At 42.3% G+C, this 26,800-nt stretch overlaps 1 protein-coding gene across 8 annotated transcripts in view; it reads right to left on the bottom strand.

Annotated features, from left to right (window-relative positions):
* The window catches only part of LOC132382835 (zinc finger protein 850-like), a 109,927-nt gene that overhangs the window by 51,497 nt on the left and 31,630 nt on the right, over positions 1–26,800 (bottom strand). The window contains exon 3 of one of the 8 annotated variants that reach the window (XR_009508475.1): positions 1,259–6,529. The exons of 6 other annotated variants lie outside the window; for them this stretch is intronic. The gene's annotated coding sequence lies outside the window, so the exon portion shown is untranslated. Of the gene's footprint in view, positions 1–1,258; positions 6,530–22,500; positions 23,225–26,800 lie in introns of those variants that run through there. One more of the 8 variants, XR_009508474.1, reaches the window with a different exon arrangement.

Below are 26,800 nucleotides of genomic sequence, written 5' to 3'. Positions count from 1 at the left end.
TGATTCAGTGAGGAGGAATGGATCTGATGGTAAACTGAAATGTTAACATCAATCCAGGAACTAGTAACCAACTGAAGGAAATGGGTGAGTTTCAAATCTGCACTGAAAAGTTGAGAAGGGTAGATTATACAGTATTCTCCATTGAAGATGTTTCAGTTACATATTCTAATTAATTATTCGCCACTTGGTCTTTTATTACTTTGTAAAAAAAAACATTCTTCTTCCCTTACAGTTTGCAAAGCGAAGGTAGGTTGTTAATAACATTGATTGATTGCGTTGAAGCACAATTGTGCCTTTCAGTAAATTATCTCATTAGATGTACAGTGAACATAATTTTATTTTCTTTTAGTTGATCTCATCCGTCCACTCCAGGAACTGGTTTCGCATGCCGGGGTAGGCAACTTCCTTCTTACTGGGGTTGAAGTTTCCTGGCTACACTCAACTGGTTTAGCCCACCTGTCGACGCGGTGTACTAGGGTGTTGTCACCGTCACATGCACACAGTTACTTGGAGCCACGGGTTAGTTCTGGATGGCACCAGAGGACTAAAGGGGTACGAGCTGCCACTGTGTGGAGCACGAAAAGCCCGCCACCAGAAGTGCCTAACCAATTAATGTTTATAACATTTTTAATTTTTTGCACGATTTTCATAATCATTTCTGGTATCTATTTTCTGGTTGTGATTCTGTATATTCCATAAAAATAGTTTCCGTGCCTACTTTAAAGAAAGAGATTTTCAGTTTATCGCCAATGAGCGGATATGAATCGATATTAGATCGATAAATGGATATTTATACAGATAGATTGAGAAGGATACATTTAGGAGACAGATAATTTGATTCCCTTCCTGAGCTGTGAGGAGACAACTGGTTTATTTCCCTGCTTCGAAGGGATCCACTACTGCAGTGAACAGAACTGTCAGAACTCTACAGACACATCACTGACCAACCTGGTCAGTGCTTAATCTGACATACCACTGGCCACATAGATAATGTCACTGCTTGTCCAGTTCCCTCAACATTGCAATGTTATTATCACAGCTCATTCGTTCCCACCATCTCTCGCAGAACATATCACTGCTTATTCAGAACCATCTCTGAAAATACTGGTAATTTCATTGCTCGCAGTCTCATGATGGACTCAGCGAAAAAAAGATGTCTGACCATAAGGACATAACATATAATAACATCGTTCATTACAAAAGTGCCCCTCCGCACAATCACAAAGTTTGGGCCGATGCCCTGTCATCACTGTCCACACGGTCAGTGAGTACCAGAACATACAGGTTAAGTCTTTGTTTGCCAAAGCCGGGTCCCTTGTTTTACGTATTCAGGCAACAATAAATATATGAGTTAGGCAAGGGTTCATATAACAAATAACACGTTTATTAAACACTGAAAACAACCCCCCCCCAAAGTAAACAAACACTAACGTAACCGAAAATCAGCTGCTGTGCGGCAGCTTAAACAGTTCTTTTAAGCGATGCAGCTCAAACAGTTCTTAAAGCGATGTTGCAAAAACAGTTCTTTAAAGTAGTATTGCCAAAAGTTCGAAATGTTCACAGTCCACTTAAGGGAGAGACTTTTTAAGACGACTTAAATTCTCTTTCACGTCGTTTTGCTTCGATCCCCAACGTTGATCTTTTCCCACGAAGAATTTACGAAACGAAACGGCTTAAAAGCACTGACCTTTCCTTTATCCTCAATCTTCTGCTATCCCGCAGAGATTAACACGAGAACAGTCAACGAATTCCTTCCAAATTAAACAAGGTCGAACCCGTTTTACCGTCGAAATAGATTCTCCTCGATCATTAACTCCCGAACTCCGATGTTCACTCTCCACTGATCCTCAGCTAGCAGTATTGTAAAGAAACTGCTGGCAATGACCTTTTAAACTTTAGGCATTAGATAAAAACTTCATCCTTCAACTAAACTGCGTCATCACATTAAATCACGCAGTGGCATGAAGTCAACATGGCAAATCCAGCCACGAACTGCCCCTCCTCACAGGGTGGGGTCTTCCTTTTATAACCTGTAAAAAAAACCTGTCACATGATCTCTACTGGCGGGAAAATGACATCAGTCCACCATCACAAGACCATTACCTCAAGTCCAGTATAGCTTCAACCCCCAGTCACGTGACAAGGGTACCACTGCCATGTGTCACGAGTACGTAACACTTGCAACAAATAAAATGCTGATAACGCAGCAAATTACAAACTGGTTAATCAGTACCTCAAACGTGCAATCAATAATGTCATTTATAGTACCCTGTACAGCAGGAGATGGCTATGTGATGCGGATAGAACTTCCATGCAACTTATCATTATGGTCTTGTTTTGCCGGTTGTACAGTTCAGAGGAGAGGGATGATCTATCCATGTACCAACGAGTACCCGATCATCAGTGGAACGTAAAGTCATTGAACCTCGGCTTTTGTTAATATTGTTGTACTGATATCAGGAGTGACCCGGTTGCTAAGGAGAGATATTCATTCTTTTTTTATTCTGTCATGACATTGGGCCGTGTTTATATATCGAGTCACAGGCACATTTTTATTTTCTTTTGTATAAGTGAAATTCGGCGTCCTTTATTTGCAAGTCTTGTTACACACTTTTACTTAGTCGGTCGGCATAAAATTAAATCCGGATATTGTTCAGTGGGTTCGCGGATAAAGACCCTCACTGACGAAAACAGGCACAGCGTGTGTTCAGTAGGGTCAGATAATCTGAACATCCAAGATTGTATAGTCTTTATCACTACCACCTTTACACAACCAAAATGTTTTTTCACTGATGTCTCATACCAAGAATAGAATAGTCAATATAATTGTTAAAATACCCTCTATACATATAAATATACGGTAGGTTTTCTTAAAGCTTTGGGGAAAATGTTCTGTATGCTGCGAATAAGTGTGTATATTTTTTGTTGTTTCAAGCAAGTGGTGTAGAACAACAAGAGAAAATTATTGCACATCACTGGTCCGATTAATCACAGTCCAGATGAGATGAGGTTAACCCCTTTTAGTTCGGCACTTGCAGAATTACGAAATACGCTTAGTTATATGTTTGTGTACAATCACATGAGACAGATTTTTTTCGAACGCATTTTGTCATAATTTGTAAATATTGCTTGACTGAGAGAAAACACTCCAAGGAAACTAATAAAGAGGCCAGGTCTCCGCGGATGAGCAGTAAATTAAAACACAACGAAATGAATAGGCACACACTGTAGAAGGTGACTGTTGAAACCAGGAGGAAGAAATACCCTTCTTGTCCAGCTCTCTTTCAATTCTCAACTTCCGGACAGAGATTGTCATCTATAAGACTACTAGGAATTCGGTATTATTTACACTGAAGTACTCTGACGTTAATTTCTATGACCTATTCAAATTTAAAACTGGACGCTTGTGCGGATCAGTAGAAACTAATAGTGCGGCTCACCGTGCTGTTCGGAACTTATCGGTTGATTTTGTGAGTCAATCCATTTCATGTCTTCTAAGACTAATCTCTTCTACCAACACAAGTTCCACGTCACTCCATTGTCCACACATTCATATCGCCACTATCACATCTGTCTCCAACACCACTCCTGTTCAGACACCAACCGCTATTAGTAGGAAAGGAATCTGCACCGCACCTCCCCTTGAAAAATTATGTCAGGTTTAACATTACTGTTTTATATGCGTTGTTTTATATTTATATTATTCATAGACGCGCACACGCATACAAAGACTCACGCATAAACACAAGGCAATGCACACACACAGATAGACACACAAGCGTACACACCGCACATACACAAATAATCAAACACACACGCTGATACACGCAAACTTACAGGCACAGAAATGCGCAGGCACACACATACACATACTCAGACATGCGCGCACAAACAGGTACATCCACACTCACCCAACCCCAAACACACACATACTCACAAACTAACAGACGCTGATATACAGAGACGCACACACACAGACAAACACACGTACACAAACGAAAGACAAGTACACACACAGATACACACACGGCCGCGCACACAGACACACACCCCACACACACGCACAAACTCATACACAAACTCACACAAAGATAGTCACACACTCACAGAGAGAGAGATACATAGTCACACACACATACACACTCTCTCTCACACACACAGACCCACAAACACACGCACACACATACACACACACACAGACTCACAAACAGAGAGATACATAGGCAGACACATATACATAAACTCCACTCACGTGCGCACACAACGATGCACGCACCCCCCACCCACTCCTCCACACACATAGCCAGGCTCACTCACAAACTAACAGACATACACACACATACAAGCACACACGTAAACACAAAGCATGCATACACACATTCATACACACACACACACACACACACACACATACACACAGATTCTCACTCAGGCACACACTGATGCGCACGTACTCACACACAATCACGTACACACACAAACACACGGAGTTAGAGATACATAGACACACACACACACACACACACACACAGAAACACACATATACACGCAAACATACACACAAATAAACAGAAGTCATGTCCACACACACATTGGCACACAAACACACATGCACTGACATAAACACACACAGAAAAAGACATACACACACACTCACACACACACACATAAACACAAAGACACAAACAAATATACCCACACCAACACACACAAACACACAGGCACACACACACACATACGGACACACGCACACATCGGCACTTTGTTATCCGTCTCTCCAGATTTCTGACGTGCTCTTTGACACACACGGAGGGATATATTTTAAACTTACATATGCCCCACGGGACCGTTGATTTTGATGGCCATTCGTTCGGTTTAGTGGGAGAGGGTGATGATGGACGGGCCCCGAATTATATGATTGGAATAACTCACTAAAGAAATTGGAATGGTCGAAATTAAAGTATTTATTCTTCAGCACAAAGGATATTTTCTTGCGTCCCGGTAGAATTCCGTAAACATAGACTCCATTGAGATCGGTAACAGTCGGTGATACAATAAGAATTTCCTAAGCTACAATCATACAACTTGTTTCAATATACTTGTGTCCGACAAATTGTTCATTTGAAGCACATATTCACAGTGGAAGCACGTTTAATTGATAAAACTCATCAGGTCACATTTGTGAAGTCAAACTAACACCAACACTGTTCTAAAAAAAAGTCACTAAATTAATCACAATCTGTCACCGCAGGGACTGCACTTGGCTGAAATAATCGGTTTGTAAGTAATTTTAAAATCTTGTTTTTTTATGTCTTGTAATCAGTCCCTGTGGATTCGCCAAATGGTATTAAAAACTCCAGGCATGTGCTACCACATTTCATTCCGGGAGATCACCTGCAGCATAGGAGCACACATTACTGGACAGAGAAAATATCAGCAATGTTCGATAGGTACGAGAGTGTGGAGAAAATATTGTACGTGTTCATTGCTGTCATTGGAGTTCCTGGTGAGTGAGCAGGGCAAATCACAATTGCAGCCTGTCATTCTGCGTAAACCAGTTAATTATCATTTTGCAAGCTTCCAGTGTGTGAGATATATCAATCCTGCCGATCCAGCATTCTGACTTTTCATACTTAATGCAAACTAAGCGGAATATCTGTCTCCCCTCTAACTACACACACAAAATGCTGGTGAAGGGTCTCGGCCCGAAACGTCGACAGTGCTTCTCCTTACAGATGCTGCCTGGCCTGCTGTGTTACACCAGCATTTTGTGTGTGTTGTTTGAATTTCCAGCATCTGCAGATTTCCTCGTGTTTGTCTCCACTAACTGAAGGGTTTGACTCCCATTTTGCTCTTGTTTTTCATGCCACCTTGTCTGGAGTTTTCTTAGTGCTGGACACCGGAATGTCTACGGGAAGGGCTGACTGGAAAAGTTTGAATGTAATTTTTTTTTCAGTGTGGTATCAGTGCTGAGGAGAGGCAGCTCTCTAGGGAGGTGCGACTGGGTGGAGATTAGATTCTGAAGCACAGTATTTCTGAATTATTTAGTGCATTCCTGCTCCTGTGTTTCACGCCTGACTGCATAGTCTGTGACCCTCGGATTCCACTGCCTGTTGGTCAATGATTGCATCTGACCATCTGAACCAGTGTCCATGGATCTACAGTCGTGTGCTCTAGAACTGAATCGCTAATCCGTTAACCGAGCTATTTAGTTTCTGCCTACTAATTATTTCATGTTTTCACTCTGAGTGGGTCTGAAAATTGGGCACCGCATCGTCCTGAAGTAGGGTGTCGACCCAAAACCAGAGTTTCCTCCCTTCCATGAATGCTACCTGACCTGCTGATTTCCTGCAGCATTTTGTGTATGTGCTGCTCCGCTCTGTATCCGTTCAGTTTCCAGCCGGCTGCTTAGGCTCAGGTAAATCAGGTAAAGCGACCCAAGCACCGACGCGAATCATCGCAAGTTGTTGTTGTTCATGCAGGTCGTTTTTATCGCCGACTGTAGCCCTCACATCATCTGGTCTCCGCACTGAAGAAGAAAAATAATATACAGTGCGAACCCTCTCTAATGTCAGATTAGCAGGCGTTTACCGACTCCAGCACGCCTGATCTTTAGCTGAAACCCTATCCCATGTTAATTCCCGGAGAATGTGTTCAATAATGTCCGTGTCTGTTTTATTCTTTCCCTCTCTACCAGTTAATGTCATGGCGATAATGATCCTGTCCCGGGGAAAGTGCGGCCTCTCTGTCTGCACCACTCGCTACCTGGTGGCCATGGCAGCAGCGGACCTACTAACAATTATCACCGAGGTCATGTTGTATCAAATCAATGTGTATTATTTCCCGTAGACATTTTTGGACATCACCCCTGTGTGCAATGTTATCGGTGTGCTGAAGTTCACGGCCATAGACTGTTCAGTCTGGTTCACCATCACTTTCACCTTTGATCGGTTTGTCGCAATTTGCTGCCCGAAGCTAAAAACAAAATATTGCACCGGGAAAACGGTGGCTGTGATTCTATCAACAACCGGTGCGCTGTTCTGTTTGAAAAATGTTCCCCGATACTTTACGCGAGAACCCTAGGTGATCATTAACAATGTACCATGGCTCTGCATTATCATCAGCAATTATTTCACTGACCCCGTGTGGGTTGGATCCATACGGTTTTAACTCCGTTCTTCCCTTTTGCTGGGGTGCTGCTGCTCAACGCTCTGACTGTCAGGCACATTTTACTGGCCAGTCGGGTCCGTAAAGGGTTGAAGGCTCAGAGTAACGGGAAGAACCGCAGTGACCCGGAGATGGAGAGCAGGAGGAAGTCTGTGGTTTTACTCTTCACTCTGTCCGGCAGCTTCATCCTCCTGTGGATGACGCTGGTTTTAAATATTATCAGGTCTCAGGTATAGGATCCGATTTCAATGATTCCGAATTGATCTTTCACTACGTCGGGTACTTGCTGAGTGATTTCAGTTGCTGCACGAACACATTTATTTATGCCGTGACTCAGTCGAAATTTAGGGAGCAGGTGATCAGCGCGGTGAAATATCCGGTCATATCGGTGCTTCATTTCATTAATAAAGCCGTTTCCTGAACACAAGCCAGATGCATCCGTGCTCCAGCACCTGACATTCACCGCCTGAACTCACTGGAGTTCCCGGGCGACCAGCAGCTCTGATACAGTGGGAAAGTGTGAGCTGGGGAGGGGCGCAAAGCAGCGTCCTGTCGTCCCAATACCTCAAAGAGCACTCCAGATGTCAGTCAAAGGACTACCCTAATATCGCCTAATCAGTGGTCTGCAGACATGTCAATCGATTTCCACTTATGTCCTCACACTTCCATCAATGTCTGAAGTTCCCAGAGGAGGAGGAGTTAGTCTGATGCTGGCTGGCAAATCCACTGTCCATCACACCATTGTCCGGCTTCCAATTGTATTTTTGGCGAACACGAAGAAATACGGCGTGGATTGGATAGATGGCGATGGACATTCCAACTTAAAGGTGCATTCCGTCACCAACAGGATTGAGTGTGGTGCAGAGAATTGGGAAATAACACATTTACTACTACTTTTTTCCCCTTCAAATTAAACCTGGATTACACCTTCATGCTCCACAGATTTGTAAATAATGAAACAGAATCCTAAAACATGAAATTAAAGTCACTCCTATAAAATGATGAAGTTTTGACAATAAAAGATATCAACGCTCAAAAATTGCAATGACGCCAGCATTTGATTACTTTCAATGTAATGTGCTTCACCTGGTAAAGGAATCTGAAGAGTCCCCAACATTTACTGGATAAACTTCCACCACACACTCTAAGCCCAGAATGATGGCAGCCAATTCAGCTATATGTATTGATACATGCTGGATGTTTGCCAGTATTTCAGTCAGAACAATGCCACAACAAAAGTCCCAATTAAAATTATTTTCATCCACCTGTAAAAATGGTTAATATATCATAATAAGTGCCTTTAATATACTGTTGAACCAACAGACTCTCAGGTATAAGGCAACCCTTAAAGCTAAAGGTAAACACGGGAAAATCTGCAGATGCTGGAAATTCAGGCAAAACACACAAAAAGGACCATGACGAAGGTACTCGGCCCGAAAGGTCGACAGCGCTTCTTCCTATAGACGATGCCTGGCCTGCTGCTTTCCACCAGCATTTTATGTGTGTTGTTTGTAAGAAGGTTCTACTTTGGCATCAGACACGTGGAAAGGTTGCTGATATTAAGTGCATAGTTTGTGGGAACTGCTTTCTGTGTTAAAAGAGCTGCTGAGATTTCTACACAAAAGAATAACTGAGGTATGAACACAGAACCGCTTCTATAGCAGACAGTGATGCAGCTAGTCAGGATGCTCTCAATCGTGACCCCGTAGAAAGTTCTTAGGATTTGGGACCTCCTCCTGAACTTCTTCACCCGTCTGAGGTGCAAGAGGCAAACAGTCACATACCACACAGCCGGTATGTACAGACCACATGAGATCTTCGGTGATGTTTATGCCAAATAACTTAAATCTGTTCACCTTCTCAGCCCCAGCTCCATTGATGTCAATAGGGGTTAGTCTGTCTCCTTTCCTCCTGTAGTCCACAACCAGTTCCCTTGCTTCTGTGACATTGAATGAAGCCAGATGAGCTCAGGACAGGGAATTATGATATTGCAGCCATTACTGGGACTTGGTTGCAACCAAAAGTCTAAGGGAATTAGAGGAACAAATTTGTAGAGAGATTGCAGACTGTGCCAAAAAACAAATGTTGATTCAGAAAGTGATTTTAATTTTCCAAGTATTGACTGGGTCTCCCATACTGTAAAAGGAATAGCTGGGGAGAATTTGTCAAATGTGTCCTTAATTAGTATGTAGAATTCCCAACTTAGAAGTGTGCAATAAGCTGTTAGGAAATGATCAAGGGCTCGTGACAGAAAATAGTTTATGGGAACACTTTTCATCTAGTGATCATAATGCCATGAGATAACAAGTAAAGATGGAAAAAGAGAGGTCTGGAACACAGGTTGAGATTCTAAATTGGAGAAAGGACAATTTTGATGGTATCAGAAAGAATCTGAGAAGTGTGGTTTGGGACAGGCTGTTTTCCGGCAAAGGAGTGGGAGGCCTTCAGAAGTGAAATTTTGAGGGTGTAGAGTTTTTATGTGCCTGTCAAAATAAAAGTTGAAAGGTAACTGGGGCAGTGAACCTTGGCTTTCAAGAGATATTGAGGATCCGGATATTCTGTTCCTCTAAATTCCTGAGACCACTGGGTGCAACTAAGACTCAATAATGACTACAATATCATAATTCAATGCCCTGAGCATACCTGATCTTGTTTAGTTGTCTTCTGTTGGTTTCTAAAAACTTTCCAATCGTTTTTGTTCTATTATTTGCCCTCTCTTTGGCTTTTATGCTGGCTTTGGCTTCTCCTGTGATCGTGTCCTCCTCCCTTTCCTGTGCTTCCACTTGGGATGTAGCTATCACTCACCTCCTGAATGACTCCCAGAAACTCCAGCCAATGCTGCTCCGTCATTATTCCTACCTGTCTCCCCTTCCGATCAAGTTTGGTCAGCTTCTCTGTCATAGGAACGTGGAAAAGTTCCGTGAAACAGCCCATTTTACCCATCTAGACAATGCTGAAAATATTTTAACTCTCGGATGCAATGGCCTACACTGGGACCGCACCACTCCATACCCCTACCATCCAGGTACCCATCCAAGCTTCTCTTAAATGGTGAAATCGAGCTGGCATGAAAAACTTGTGCTGGCATCTCATGCCACACTCTCACGACCGTTTCACTGAAGAGATTTTCCACATGATACCCTTGAACTTTCACCTTCCCCACTTACCCATGACCTCTGGTTGTCATCACACCTAACCTCAGTGGAAAAAAGCTGCTTGCATTTAACCTATCTATACAATAATAATATTTTATACCTCTAACAAATCTTCAAAGCAATGTCTAATTTCCTTGTTTATGTTTAGAGCCTTTTTTAGCTGTCTATGATGATGAGGGGCATTAATCATGTGGATAGGCAGAGGGTTTTTCCCTGGGCTGTAATGGCTAACACAAGGGACCATAATTTTAAGGTGCTTGGAAATAGAAACTGTGGGGATGTCAGGGGTAAGTTTTTACCTAGAAATTAGTGCGTGCATATAATGCACTGCCAGTGGCGGTGTTGGATAAGGATACAATAGAGTCTTTTAACACCCTCATAGATAGGTACACGGAGCTGAGAAAACTAGAGTGCTGTGCGTTAGGGAAATTTTAGGCTGTTTCTAGAATAGGTTACCTGGTTGGCACAACATTGTAGGCTGAATGCCCTATATTAATGCTGTAGATTTCTACGTTCCATGTTCTACGTTAAACAGCGAAACATAGAAAGCCTACAGCACAATACAAGCCCTTTGGCCCACAAAGTTGTGCCAAACATGTCCCTACCTTAGAAATTCTTAGGCTTACCTATAGCCCTCTATTTTACTAAGCTCTATGTACCTATCTAAAAGCCTCTTAAAATAACCTATCGTATCCGCCTCCACCACCGTTGCCGATAGCCCATTCCATGCACTCACATTCTCTGAGTAAAAAAAAACTAACCCTGATAACTCTGTGTACTTATTCCCCAGCAGCCTAAACCTTTGTCCTCTTGTGGCAATCATTTCAGCCCTGGGAAAAGCCTCTGACTATCCACACAATCAATGCCTCTCATAATCTTGTACACATCTATTAGGTCATCTTCGCTCCAAGGAGAAAAGGCCGCGTTTACTCAACCTATTCTAATAAGGCATGCTTTCGATTTCAGGTAACATCCTTGTAAATCACTTCTGCACACTTTGCACCTCTACATTTCAGTCCTGATGAAGGGTCTTGGCCCGAAATGTCGACAGTGCTTCTCCTTATAGATGCTGCCTGGTCTGCTGTGATCCACCAGCATTTTGTGCGCGCTGCACCCTTTCTATGGTTTCCACATCCTTCCTGTAGTGAGGCGACCAGAACTGAGCACAGTCCTCGAAGTGTGGTCTGACCAGAGTCCGATGTAGCTGGAACATTACTTCTCGGCTCTTAAGCTCAATTCCATGCATTGATGAAGGCCAATACACCATATGCCTTCTTAACCACAGAGTCAACCTGTGTCCTATAGACACAGAACCCAAGATCCCTCTGATCCTCCACATTACCAAGAGTCTTACCATTAATACTATATCCTGCCATCATATTTGACTTACCAAAATGAACCACTTCACACTTTTCTGGGTTGAACTCCATCTGCCACTTCTTAGCCCAGTTATGCATCCTATCAATGTCCCACTGTGACCTTTAATAGCCCTCCATGCTATCTACAACACCTCCAACCATTGTGTCATCAGCAAACCTACTAACCAATCCCTCCACTTCTTCATCCAGGTCATTTATAAAAATCACAAGATGTAAAGGTCCCAGAACAGATCCCCGAGGCACACCATGGGTCACCGACCTCCATGCAGAATATGACCCATCTACAACCACTCTTTGCCTTATGTCATTAATTGAAACATTGTTTGATCTCTAATCCTTTGGTACATCCACGTCTCCAAGGATGATTTAATTATCTCTGCTAGATGCCCCAACTATTCCTGCACTTGCCTTCCATAGGGTCCGAGGGTGCACCTTGTCAAGCTTTGGAGATTTATCCACCCTAATCTACCTCAGGATATCAAACATCTCTTGTTTAATTTGTACTTCGTCCACAATTTTCATGCCGCTTTTCCACACTCACATAGACCCTGCGTCCATCTCCTGAGTAAAGACAGATGAATAAACGTTCAAGATCTCCCCCATCTGCTTTGCTTCCACATGTTGATTTCCATTCCGGTCTTCCAGAGGACCAACTTTGTTCCTTGCAGTCCTTTTGGTCTTAATCTATATCTAGAATCCTTGAGGGTTATCCTTCATCTTTTCTGGGAGGGCAATCTCATTCATGCCTTCTTTTAGCCATCCTGAGTTATTTCTTATGTGTTCTCTTGCATTTCTTAAACTCCATAAGAACCGACCTGGTATCCCTGTTAGTACTTCACCAGGGTCTCAATATCACTTGCAAACCAAGGTTCCCTACAGTTTCTATCTTTACTTTTTTATTCTGACAAGCACATACCCACGTTGTACTTTCAAAATTTCACTTTGAAGGCCTCCCATTGATCAAACACACCTTTGCCATAAAGCAGTCTGCCCCAATCCACAGTTGCCAGATCCTACTGTAATAATTCCAGGTGTTGATCCATGCCCTGAACACATCAGCCTTTCCTACGCTGCTCCTTGTATTGAAACATACAGGGCTCTGCATGTTCACTGCACCATGCTCAACGTTTTTCATTCCTGACTTTGTCTGAGGACAGAACAACATCTGTCTCCACAACCCCACCACTATCTATTCTGTTATTCAGGCTCCCATTCCCCCTGCAATAAATGGGGTATTTACGAATTGCAGGAAATTCAAGTGAGCACTTATGAAAGAAATAAAAGAAGGCATGATGTTGCCCCAGCAGACAAGGTGAAGGAGAATCCTCAGGGATTCTGTAGATATGTTAAGAGCAAAAGATTGCAAGCAATAATCCTCTGGAATATCAAAATGGTAATCCAGATGAAGAGACAAAATATATGGGGGAGATTTTAAATAATATTTTTGCATCTGTATTTACTCAGGATATGGTCACAGAGTCTATAGAAGTGAAGCAAATCAACATCAACTTCATAGACCCTGTACAGATTACAGATGTGGAAGAGTTTGCTATCCCAAGGATAAATCCCCAGGGCCTGACAAGTTGTTCCCTAGGACCCTGTGAAAGAAAAGTGCAGAAATTGTTGGGGAGCAAGCACAGATATTTAAATCATCCTTAGTGACAGGTGAGGTTCTGGAGGATTGGAGGACAGCCAATATTGTACCACTGTTCAAGAAAGGCTCTAAAAATAAACTTGGAATAACTGCATTGGTGAGCTTGACATCAGTGGGGGGAAAGTTATTGGAATGCGTGTGCAGGAACCAGATATATAAGTATTTGGATGGATGTGGCCTGATTAAGTATAGGCAGCATGGCTTTGTGCATGGTAGGTCATGTCTAACCAATCTTTTAGAGTCTCTTGAGGAAGTTATCAGAAAAGGGGATGAAGCCAAGGCAGTGGATGTTGTCTACATCGACTTTAACAAGGCACTTGACAAAGTCTCATATGGGAGGTGGGTCATGAAGGTTCACTCACTCAGCATTCAAGATAAGATAGTAAACTGGCTGAGACCCTGTCCTTGGGAGAAGCCAGAGTGTGGTAGCAGATGGTTGCCTCTCTGACCAGAGGCCTGTGACTAGTGGTGTGCCATAGGGATCAGTGCTGGATCTGCTGTTGTTTGTCATCTATACCAGTAATCTGGATGATAGTGTGGTTAACTGAATCAGCAAATTTCTGGATGACATCAAGACTGGGGGGGGGGGTGTAGTGGACAGTGAGGAAGATTATCATGGCTTTCAGTGTGATCTGGACACGCTGGAAAAATGGGTTGAGAAACTGAAAATGGAATTCAATGCAGACAAGTGTGAGGTGTTGTATTTGACCTACCAGGGTAGGTCTTACACAGTGACTGGTCGGGCTCTGAGCAGTTCTGTAGAAGAAAGGGATCTGAGAATACAAGTCCTTAATTCACTGAAAGTGGTATCACAATTAGAAAACCCCATTTCCAGAAAAGTTGGGATATTTTCAAAAATGCAATAAAAACAAAAAATTGTGATATGTTAATTCACGTGAACCTTTATTTAACTGACAAAAGGACAAAGAAAAGATTTTCAATAGTTTTACTGACCAACTTAATTGTATTTTGTAAATACACACAAATTTAGTATTTGATGGCTGCAACACACCTTCACAACTCCAGTGATCTCATCTGAAATGTTGTCCTTATCCCATTGATGGATTTTGTAAATCTTCTTACAGGTTAAACACGACTAGGAATTTGTCTACGGGAAAGTAGAACACAATACGCCAGTTTTGCTGGCCCTGTTCAGATATTTAAGAAGTGGGACAAGGGATTCAATCAACCATCCTTCCTGCTCAGACAGTGGGGAGGGATTCCCTCAATCATCTGACTGACTGGCACGCCTATTATTTTACAAGGGGAGAGGCCAATCACCTGCTCAGACTTTTTCCTCAGCAATTTCCTTAGCCAAATCAACCAAATGTGCATCATTGAAATCACACTGGGGAGAGACTGCTCACCTGCTGTGAATGTGGGAAGGGATTCTCTCAGTAATCTAAACATCTGACACACTACCTGCGGTCTGATCTCGCTGCCCTTTTATACATTAATCTATACCCCAGTTATATTAAAAAAAAACAATAGCAACAAAGGTTGCACATACCTCGAGTTAGTTACAGTCAGTTAACAAACAAGGCGCCGTTTCTAATTCTGGGTTCTCACGGTGCCACAGGAAATACTTAAAGCTTAGTCCATAACACAGTCTAGTAAAAGAATCAGAAACTTTTTAAAGCTGTTCGGCGCATTCCGGATTGAAATGCCCGTCATGACCTATTACCTACTTCTATTTTTGCCGTCACATTCATTTTATTTGTTATTTATTGTATGATATCTCGCTCCATATCTCTCAAAGCAAATGATAGCTTCGAGTTAGCTCACGATTTATCCTGAAACCAATCCCACATCATATGAACATTACAGAGGGCTTGAACAGTCTGAGTCATTTGCCCAATGTAATTGTAGACCATACGGATTTATTCATTTTATTCCAAATTTATCCACACATCTTCAATCACAATGAACAGCAGCCCATTGTACAGGCATGATTGGCAGCAACAGCACGAAATGTATTGAAGAACCCCCTTCTTGCTAACATTGAAGGCTAAAGATCTCTATAATAAACTCTATGACAAATATTACCAATACCAAATGTGCATCGGCTTTTCTAGCTCCGAATTATGTCTCAATAAATGGCGGTGCACATTATGGATCATCATTGGCTCCTCATTTCCATCATCAGAATCGGAACCAGCATCACGTTTACTATCTCCAGTAAATGTGAGATGTTGGTAAAGTGCAATACGTCCAAAAGTGCTAAAATGAACAATAAGAAATAAATAAACAAGAGAGGTAGCGCAAAAAGCATGTAAGCAGTGACTTAGAATTTTTTTAATTTAGAAATTTTAGAAATAATTTAGAAAGCCGATGCTTGAAGAGAATAAGCTCAACTAAGATATACGAGGCTTAGCGAGTGTTTTGGTGATTCTGATGACAACTCCCTGTACTCTTACATAGCCATGGATAAGAATATGAAGAGAATATTTTGGGAAATTTAATTTGGGGGAGAACTCATCATGATGCAGGAAGCTGGGGATATATATATATAGGAACGTATGTGCTCAAGAAAAGGCCCAGCAGAAATCTAAAGGTTGTTTAGGGTGCACTTGCTTAGCGTTGTAGGAAGGTTGACCCACTGAGGTAGGGAAAGAATGGTAACTCGAAGGGGTCATGGCAGTAACAAGATATGGAATATCCATTCCCGAGGAAGAAAGAAGCAGGCTTAAGACCTACGAAGCAGAGATCATCAGAGATGGTTCTGGAGAGTTACAAAGTCGCCAAGAAGGAGCCAAACAATGGACATAAGTGCATTGGCAAGGAGGAGAACAAGAGGACAAGATGAAGGATACAACAGTAAGGAAACATGTGCCTGGAGTCGGAGGCGGTAGTGGAGGTCGTTAATGAACGATTTGCTTCAGCACTCATCAGTGCAGAGGTTCCCAACAGATTTTATGCCGTGGACCAGTACTATTCAGCAAGTACTCCGCTGACCACAGAGTTGGAATCCCAGAGGAAACCTGATGAATGTGGGGGTAGCATGGACAGGCTGATATGCTGGAATATGTCAAGGTTTTGAAGGAAGATGCATTGGAGATTCTGAAGAGCATGAGGGTAGATACGCCCCGGATAGTGAAAGGAATACAGCACATGTTACTAATGGATGCGTAGGAAGAGATTGCTTCGGCTTTGGTGATGATCTGTGCGTCCACACTGGCCACAGGAATAGGTGCGAAACATTAAACGTTGGGAGTTTCTGACGAATATCATTATTTTATTCAAGAAAGGTATCAAGATTAACCTTGGGAATGATAGACCAATTACTCTTATTTCAGTTTTGGGCAAAATTGGGGAGTATTTCCGGAGATACGTTTAGGAGCTCCACAAGTCTCGGCACATCACCCTGAAATTGGAACTTAGACTTCCTAACTAATCATACCTAAATGGTGAAATTCAGCAAGTGCGCACCAAACCCCCAAACTGCAACACTTGTGCCCCGCGGTAGTGTGTCCAGAGCCCACGTCTCTACTCTGTCGCTCTCCTCGCCCACGACTGCACTCCCGCTCTTGCTGCGGACTCCGCCATCATGGTCGCAGAAGACACAACCGTGATTGGCCTAATCACAAAGACTAATGAATCTGCATTTAGAGAGAAAGAACCTTAAACTTCGACCACCATTACGATAACAATAGAAATGGTAATTGACTTCAAAAATGCAAGAAGTTCCACTATCCCTAAATAGGAAGTAATCTGCATTTAGAGAGAAAGAACCTTAAACTTCGACCACCATTACGATAACAATAGAAATGGTAATTGACTTCAAAAATGCAAGAAGTTCCACTATCCCTAAATAGGAAGTAATTGGGAGTGTTCAGAGGGTCAAGTTTTTGCGGATGAATATCACCGAGGAGCTCCCTTTCTCCATCAGTCAAACCTCGTTAGCAACAACAACAAGCAGTGACTATACTATATAAGTTGATTAGGGAGAGCTAATCTGTCTCAAAAATAGGAGGTAAACATTTTATGTGCGATAGAAAGCATACTGACACACGGAACAGCAGTTCTCTACTCTAAATGCTGAGAGACAGATTACAAGACACTCAAATGTTTGATTAGGACGGCTCCGAACATCACTGGGGCTCAACTACCGGGCTGGGAGACAATCCAATTCTCGATGTCTCTGGCAACAGAGTAGATTGATCCGATCGCTGACATTGTCTGTTGAATTTCTTGTCAACTGGTAGGAGATAGGGAAACATCTTCTCCACGACATTAGACGGAAATAACTTCATCCCGAGGGCAGTTGTTCTGCTGAATAATGCTACCCACTGCCTTGCCAATGACTTTTGAGTACTACCGAAATAATTTGTTTATGTAAATACAGTTTTATTCTTGCTTTAATGAATCTGTAACTCAGGCATTGCAAATATCAGTTTTGCCGGGTCTGGGGCAGCGACGCAATTTTGTTGTCTTCAGCCAGTACAATAAAGTTCCATTGTGTTCTCTTCATTTGCAGAAGTACAGACTGATTAGGGACAGTCCACAGGAATTTCAGAAGAGCAGAGCATGGTTCACGAACATGATTGAATACTGTGAGGAATTAGCAAGACATATTGAATAAAACCGAGGACTGGAGGATATGATGGATTTTAGTATGGTTTGTTCGTCCAACGATATGCTCATGCAGGAAGGCAGGAGGCATGACTTCGGGGGAATATTACCTGTGCGGATTCAGAATTGGATTGGCCGCAGAAGGCAGAGGCTGCGGTGGTCTTCATTAGACGGGGAATGAGTGTAAGAGCCGTGAGATAATTTTGTAGCCCTATAAAACCCTGCTGAATCCGCACTTTCTTTGTTCTGTTCCGTTCCGGTCGTCACATTGTCGAATCGTTAGAGATGGAGTAGGATTATGACGCAAGGATTATGAAGAGAGGTTGAACGAGCTAAGGTTTGTTTTAAGAGGACAAAAAATGAGCTGTGACGTTGGGAAGGTGTAGAAAATAATAAGAGGCAGAGGTTGATTGCACAACAAGAGATACTGTACGTTTCCCAGGCAAAAATGGCGAATACATGGAGGCATCACTTGATGGAGTTGGGCGGAAAGTATTGTGGTGACGGCAGAGGCGCTTATTTTACACACTGAGTGGTGTGTACGTGTAACGCACTGTAATCAGTGCCGTGGTGTCATATACGTTAGTGGCATTCCACAGACTCTCAAATAGGCAGGTAGATGAATGGGAAAGCACAGAGCTCTGTCGTAGGAAACAGTCAGACTGATCGTGGAACAGAATAAGATGTAGTCACAACCGAGTGCCTACGATGCCATATTGCTGTATCCATTATGCGATCATGTGTTTAATTATTGGGGCTCGACTGGGATCGATTTAGTTTCATAACTTGTGATCGCCCTGAGCATTGATCCAGTGGGTTGTGTGCTTAAGCCTATGTTAAACTATTGTCCGATAACGTTCTACGATGCGTGATTATGGATGCTGCGGGGGGCCGCAAGCTGTCCATAATTCCCATGAGGAAGGGAGTGTGAGCGAGCATGCGGAATCGCAAGCCGAGTCTTCCATAGCTGGGGATACGGATTTCAAAGGCAGGTTGTTCTCATTTTTTTTGGTGTTTTTTTTTGGGGGGGGGGCCGGAGCGCGGGGAGGAATGGTCTGATTTAACTCTCCAGCGAGGATTGAGAATTCTGAGTTGCTACCAGCCCTTACCTCCCTGGCTAATAAATGACAAATTGCACAGGTCGGTTGTCCTGGTTATGAAAGCTGAGAACGTTCTCAGGAATGAAGCCCTCCCCGAGGGTAAAGAGGTGTCTGAGACTTGGGCGGAGCAGACCTCTCAGAAGCTGGTCGAATTAAAACACAGCGAAGTTTCAAAGGGGCCTGCTGTTGTTGTACGGATATTCGGAAAGGCACAGAACCCCTTTGCTACCTTTGTAAGCTACATGCAAGCGCGAGAAAGTGTGTTTGGCGCGACAGAAAGCCCAACAGAGCTTATGACCGGGTTGCAGGACACGTTTCAGGAGAAAGTTGGAGAAAGCCCTCTGAAAACAACCTTCACCACTCTGTGTTCCGAGGAATGCTTGGATGGGTAAGTTCATGAGCATAAACGTGGTATTGTATGGTACACTCAGTCCGGATCGGTCGTGTTACGGCCTGGGGAATCAGATATAGTGACGGGAATCCCCAAATTTCCAGTAATACCTGATGCCGAAGTCCTCTTGGTGGATGCTCCGGAAGACCACGAAGAGAAGTCATGCTTTTCAGATAGGATACTGCAGAAGCCCTCAGTTGAACAGTTGGACAGGATGGCTGCGATTGTCAGGAAGACTTCTGAGAGGCATGTCAGCTTCAGGTGGGGGATGCCAATGGTACACCTCATTCCGGTGACCGTAATGTCTAATGTTCCTGTGAGCCAAGCCGGGCATAAACCCTTTCCGAAATATGGAAAGTTGACTGCCGAGTTATTCAACTTTGCTGACTCTCCGCTGCCAGGAGGTTAGAAGAAGAGTTTGAAGTCGGAAGATATCTTTTCTGCACCGAGTTTGATGTGGATTGTTCCAAGTGCATTCCCCACACGCTGCGGGTGACCGAGGACACCCCATTCTGAGAAAGGTCGCGGCGACTGGCTCCAGCAGAGGTGGAAGACTTTCGGCAGCTTTCGTTGAAGCTGAAGGAAGCTGGGATCATCAGTGAGTCCAGAAGCCCCTATGCGTCCTCAGTAGTACTGGGCAGGAAGAAGAATGGGAAGGTACGGATGTATTTGGACCATAGGACTCTAAACAGGCTCACTGCCCCTGACCAGCATACGGTCCTGAGGATTGAAGTCGTAGAGGCTTGTCTGAGTGGAGTGAAGTGTTTCAGTGTGCTGGACTACAGGAGTGCGTTTTACATCCACTGGGATTCTTCCAATTCGACAGTATACCCCATTGCTTATTGGGATCCCCTGCGACTTTCCAGCATTTCATGGAGAGAATGGTTGAGGATATGATAACCCCTCGGGTAGGCATTATATTCTTATCTTTTCATTCTCTGTCCTAATTACAAAATGTCCATATAGCCTATTGCCTCCGCCTCGTAATCTCTCAAACTAACTTTCTTTGCGTCTTCTGAAAATTCTACTTCTGCGATTTTTTTAACGATGTCGTTGAATTTGGGACAAATCCGACCACACACTCTCAAAGTCTTCGATATAGATCATCAAGAGCTGAGGTTAAGCATTGAACAGTTAGGGGCTCCGTTATCTACTTATTGCTGATGGAGAAATTACCCTTACCTTTGGCTAACACGAAAGGGCAGAGTTTTAAGGTGTTTGGAAGTAGTTACGGAGGAAATGACGGTGGTAAGCTTTTTTCTTCACGTACAGATTGGTGAGTTCGTGGAATGGGCGTCTGGTGACGGTGCTGGAGGTGGATGTAATAGGGTCTTTTATGAGACAGTTGGATAAGTACATGAAGCTTAGTAAAAATAGAGGGTTATGGATAACCCTATGTAATTTGTAAAGTAAGTACATGATCGGCACAGCATTGTGTCTGGGGGGCCTACATGGTGCTGTAGGTTTTCTATGTTTCGACATAACATTATCTCATTACTATGCAAGAATCTTGGGCTTGCTACCCATTTATATGTACCTAATTTTTTTTATAATACCGTTGAAGAAATTTGCTGTGGCGTGCTCTTCAAAGAGAAAAAAAAACACGCGAAACAATAACTTAGCATTTATAAATGATGAAGAATAAAGAAGGTTACAAAAATAAAGTTGGGGGTTTAAAGTGCGGATATGGAATTAAATGCATTTGTAATGTAAATACTATAACAATCTGTTTAAAATAATGCCGCTGCAGTGCAGTGACAGGGGAGAGTTAATAGATAAATGAAGTGGGGGGGATCTAACTAAAATAATTTACCAGAATATCCACGGGTTCACGGGAATAATATACAAACTCCTTATGGGTAATGGTAAGATGTCTGCAAGAAAGTTTAGGGAGGTGTCAGGGGTATGTTTTTTTTTCTTACACAGTATGGTAAGTTTTTGGAACAGTATAGTAGTGGTTGGTTCACTTAGGTAGACAAGTGGGCGTAGAGAACTGTCAGGATATGTCCTGTGTAGAAGGGAAGAGTTATAGTCGTTTTACACAGGCGGAGAAAACATCGTGATCCGAAGGGTCGCTAGGGCGCTGAACAATTTCATTATTCTACTGTGGTCATTTCTTCCAAGGTCAGGCATGAAATACCGAAGCAAGATGTGTTGCGGAAGGATGATGAAAAAATGAAAGGAAAGGGTATTGCCACAAAACCATTGAATGGACAGTTAGTCAAAAGGTATGAACCTCGCCTTGGGCCCGAATTTATGAGTGTGGGAGTGGTCCCGGGTTCAAATCTCGGATGGGCCCACTAATTCGTTTTCTGATTTCATTCAGTGGAGAACAGGGGAATGAAATGCACACAATTATGGTTATAGACAAGGTCAATACCTGCAGGCTTTTCTCCCTCAGTCTGAGTGAGATGAGAACCAAAGATCAAGGTTCAGTATGAAAAGTTATATATTCAATGGGAATTTGACGGGGAAGGACTTCACACAGAGCATACCGCTAGAGTGGGACGAGATGAAGGTTAATTGATGCAATTAAGAGAAGTTTGGATATGTACATGGATTGGAGTCAGGATTGAAATTGAATGACTGGGAAATGTGGTGAAGCTGCTGGCCAACTCCTGCCTCGTTTTCTTTTTGTCTTTTATTACTGAAATTTGGCTTACTCTGTAGTACCATATGTTTTGAGTGTCATTATCTCAACTTGGAAATGAAATATAGATAGTGAACATGCAAAATAGTATTTGAGTAGATGACCGTCTTCCAAAAAAAGTTCTCTGACGTCTGGAGACGTTCCAGCCGAGCAGAGCGGGGCAAACGTAACTTCGTACCTTCACAAAGAAACTGAGAATCCCAGGAAATTGGAAGAAACCAGGTATGCTAAATTACGAGGGGTAAAAACAGGGTGATTGCAAGCAGGACTTTTCTACTGAGGTTGGAGCTCAAAGTCATAGATTTACGGTGATTTTTGAACGATCAAGTACTACCGACACTACAATCCCAGCAGCTATGTCTTTCAGGAAACTGGAGTGTAGTCCATCAGGTCCACGTGACGTGTTAAATTAACATATTTTAGCTTCCCACGCAGCTCCTCCTTAGCAACGGAAACCTCGTTCATTTCTGACCCCGATCACACTAGAATTTCTGGCATGCTGCAAGCATCGTCCACTGTGGACTGGTGCACGATAGCTACTAAGTCCGTCCGCCAGTTCTTTATCCCCCACCCCACCTTTCTAACTCTCCACTGTCATTTTCCAGCTCTCTGATATATATATATATATATGTATAGTTATGGATTCAGGCAACAATAGATATATGAGTTAGGCAAGGATTATTATAACAAATAACATGTTTATTAAACACTGAAAACAAACCACCCAAAAGTAAACAAATCACCAACGTAACAGGAAATCAGCTGCTGGGCGGCAGCTTAAACAGTTCTTAAAGCGATGCTACAAAAACAGTTCTTTAAAGTAGTATTGCCAAAAGTTTAAAATGCTCACAGTCCATTTAAGAGAGAGACTTTTTAAGACGATTTAGATTCACTTTCACGTCGTGTTGTTTCGGTTCCCAAGTCGAACTTTTTCCCACGAAGGATTTATGAAACGAAACGGCTTAAAGGCACAGACCTTTCCTTCACCACACTGTCCTCAATCGTTTCTGCTATTTCGTAGGGATTAACACGACAACAGTCAACGAATTCCTTCCGAATAAGGATCAAACAAGGTCGAACCTGTTTCACCGTCGAAATCGATTCTCCTCGATCTTTAACTCCCGAACTCCGATCTTCACTCTCCACTGATTCTCAACTAGCAATATTGTAAAGAAACTGCTGGCAATGACCTTTTAAACTTTAGGCTTTAGATAAAACTTCATCTTTCAACTAAACTGCGTCATCATATTAAATCACGCAGTGGCATGAAGTCAACATGGCAAATCCAGCCACGAACTGCCCCTCCTCACAGGGAGGGGTCCTCCTTTTATACCCTATAAAAAAACCTGTCACATGACCTCTACTGGCGGGGAAATGACGTCACTCCACCATCACAAGACCATTACCTCAAGTCCAGTATAGCTTCAACCCCAGTCACGTGACAAGGGTACCACTGTCACGTGTCACGAGTACGTAACACCTCCCTCCAAAAAAACATTTTTGGTCTGACAAGAACAAAAATTTCAAAGTTATTTACAAGAAAAACCAATATATAAATTTTAAAACATACACAATATCCAATACCATCATATAGCATCTTACAACTCACAATACAGTAGGAGTGTTACAATAAAAAAAACCCACACCATAAAAAAAATTACATTCTACATTCAACATCGAGATAGACAATCAGCAACCACATTATCTTTACCTTTAGTATGAGTTATCACAATATTGTACTCTTGTAACATCAAACTCCAATCTAATAATCTTCTGTTTTTGTTTTTCATCTTACTCAGAAAAACTATCGGATTATGATCAGTGTAAACAATAAGTGGTTTTTGAGTTGTACCAACATATACCTCAAAATATTCTAAAGCTAAAACAAGAGATGGCAATTCCTTCTCTATTGTCGAATAGTTTCTTTGATGCTTATTAAATTTCTTAGAAAAGTAAGCTACTGGATGATCAACCTCATCACCCTCATTCCTTTGCATCAATACTGTTCCCGCAGCCTCATCACTAGCATCCACAGCCAATGAAAAAGGTTTTTCAAAGTTAGGTGCCTTAAGCACAGGTTTCTGACATATCATTGTTTTCAATTTTTCAAATGCTTCTTGACAAGGCACTGTCCACACAAACTTCACATTCTTCTGCAAAAGGTTAGTTAATGGAGTTAAAGGTTAGTTAGAGATGGGGCAGCGTTGGATCTCCTGTTAGGGAATGCGATAGGTCAGCTGACAGATGTATGTGTTGGGGAGCACTTCGGGTCCAGTGATCACAATAGCATTAGCTTCAATATAATTATGGAGAAGGACAGGACAGGACCTAGAGTTGAGATTTTTGATTGGAGAAAGGCTAACTTTGAGGAGATGCGAAGGGATTTCGAGAGAGTGGATTGGGTCAAGTTGTTTTATGGGAAGGATGTAATAGAGAAATCGAGATCATTTAAGGGTGAAATTATGAGGGTACAGAATCTTTATGTTCCTGTTAGGTTGAAAGGAAAGGTTCAAGGTTTGAAAGCACCATGGTATTCAAGGGATATTAGAAATTTGGTTCGGAAAAAGAGGGATGTCTACAATAGATATAGGCAGCATGGAGTAAAGGAATTGCTCGAGGAATATAACGAATGTAAAAGGAATCTTAAGAAAGAGATTAGAAAAGCTAAAAGAAGATACGAGGTTGGTTTGGCAAATAAGGTGAAAGTAAATCCGAAAGGTTTCTACAGTTATATTAAAAGCAAGAGGATAGTGAGGGATAAAATTGGCCCCTTAGAGAATCAGAGTGGTCAGCTATGTGGGGAGCCGAGGGAGATGGGAGAGATTTTGAACGATTTCTTCTCTTCGGTATTCACTAACGAGAAGGATATTGAATTGTGTTAGGTGTGGGAAACAAGTAAGGAAGTTATGGAACCTATGACAATTAAAGAGGTGGAAGTACTGGCGCTTTTAAGAAATTTAAAGGTGGATAAATCTCCGGGTCCTGACAGGATATTCCCCAGGACCTTGAGGGAAGTTTGTGTAGAAATAGCAGGAGCTCTGACGGAGATCGTTAAGATGTCATTAGAAACGGGGATTGTGCCGGAGGATTGGCGTATTGCTCATGTGGTTCCATTGTTTAAAAAGAGTTCTAGAAGTAAGCCTAGCAATCATAGACCTGTCAGTTTGACATCAGTGGTGGGTAAATTAATGGAAAGTACTCTTAGAGATAGTATTAATAATTATCTGGATAGACAGGATCTGATTAGGAGTAGCCAGCGTGGATTTGTGCGTGGAAGGTCATGTTTGACAAACCTTATTGAATTTTTTGAAGAAGTTACGAGGAATGTTGACGACGGTAAGGCAGTGGATGTAGTCTATATGGACTTCAGCAAAGCCTTTGACAAAGTTCCACATGGAAGGTTAGTTAAGAAGGTTCAGTCGTTAGGTATTAATGCTGCATGCAGTTCTGGTCACCGAATTATAGGAAAGATATCAATAAGTTAGAGAGAGTGCAGAGACGATATACTAGGATGTTACCTGGGTTTCAGCACTTAAGTTACAGAGAAAGGTTGAACAAGTTAGGTCTCTATTCATTGGAGCGTAGAAGGTTGAGGGGGGATTTGATCGAGGTATTTAAAATTTTGAGAGGGATAGATAGAGTTGACGTGAATAGGCTGTTTCCATTGAGAGTAGGGGAAATTCAAACGAGAGGACATGATTTGAGAGTTAGGGGGCAGAAGTTTAAGGGAAACACGAGGGGGTATTTCTTTACTCAGAGAGTGATAGCTGTGTGGAATGAGCTTCCTGTAGAAGTAGTAGAGGCCAGTTCAGTTGTGTCATTTAAGGTAAAATTGGATAGGTATATGGACAGGAAAGAAGTGGAGGGTTATGGGCTGAGTGCGGGTAGGTGGGACTAGGTGAGATTAAGAGTTCGGCACGGACTAGGAGGGCCGAGATGGCCTGTTTCCGTGCTGTGGTTGTTATATGGTTATGGTTATATGGAAGGGCAACATTAGCAAAATTCTTACAAAATTTTCGATAATATCCTACCATTTCCAAAAATCTTCTGAGAGTTTTTTCCCCGTTGGAGTGGGAATCTCTAAAATTGCCCGAACTTTTGCCTGAACAGGAGCTACCTTACCTTGACCCACAACATAACCAAGGTAAGTTACAGTGGCATGTCCAAATTCACTCTTAGCTAAATTAATAGTTAAGTTAGCTTTTGAAAGCCTTTCAAACCATTTCTCCACCGCAATAATGTGTGCTTCCCAAGTATCATTTCCTGTCTCTAAATCATCAATATAAGCATCAGTATATTTCAATCCCTGAATCACAGAGTTAATCATCCTCTGGAAAGTACCTGGGGCATTCTTCATCCAAAATGGAAGGACATTATATTCATATAACCTAGATGGAGTTACAAATGCAGAAATCTCTCTACCTCTGTCCGTTAATGGAACACACCAATATCCTTTCAATAAATCAATGTTTGTAAGGAACTTTGCTTTTCCAACTTTATCTACACAATCATCTACTCTAGGAATTGGATATGCATCTGTTTTCATTACAGCATTCACCTTCCTATAGTCCGTACAAAACCTAATACTACCATCTGGTTTTGGCACCATAACACAGGGTGAACTCCAATTCGAGTTAGAATGCCTAATGATATTATTCTCTAACATATATTCAATTTCTTTCTCAGCAAGTTCACATTTTTCTATGTTCGTCTTATATGGGTGTTGTTTAAT

Source organism: Hypanus sabinus, chromosome 29 (assembly GCF_030144855.1).
Source record: "Hypanus sabinus isolate sHypSab1 chromosome 29, sHypSab1.hap1, whole genome shotgun sequence".
Classification (NCBI taxonomy): domain Eukaryota; kingdom Metazoa; phylum Chordata; class Chondrichthyes; order Myliobatiformes; family Dasyatidae; genus Hypanus; species Hypanus sabinus.
This window is presented reverse-complemented; position numbering and strand designations above follow the sequence as displayed.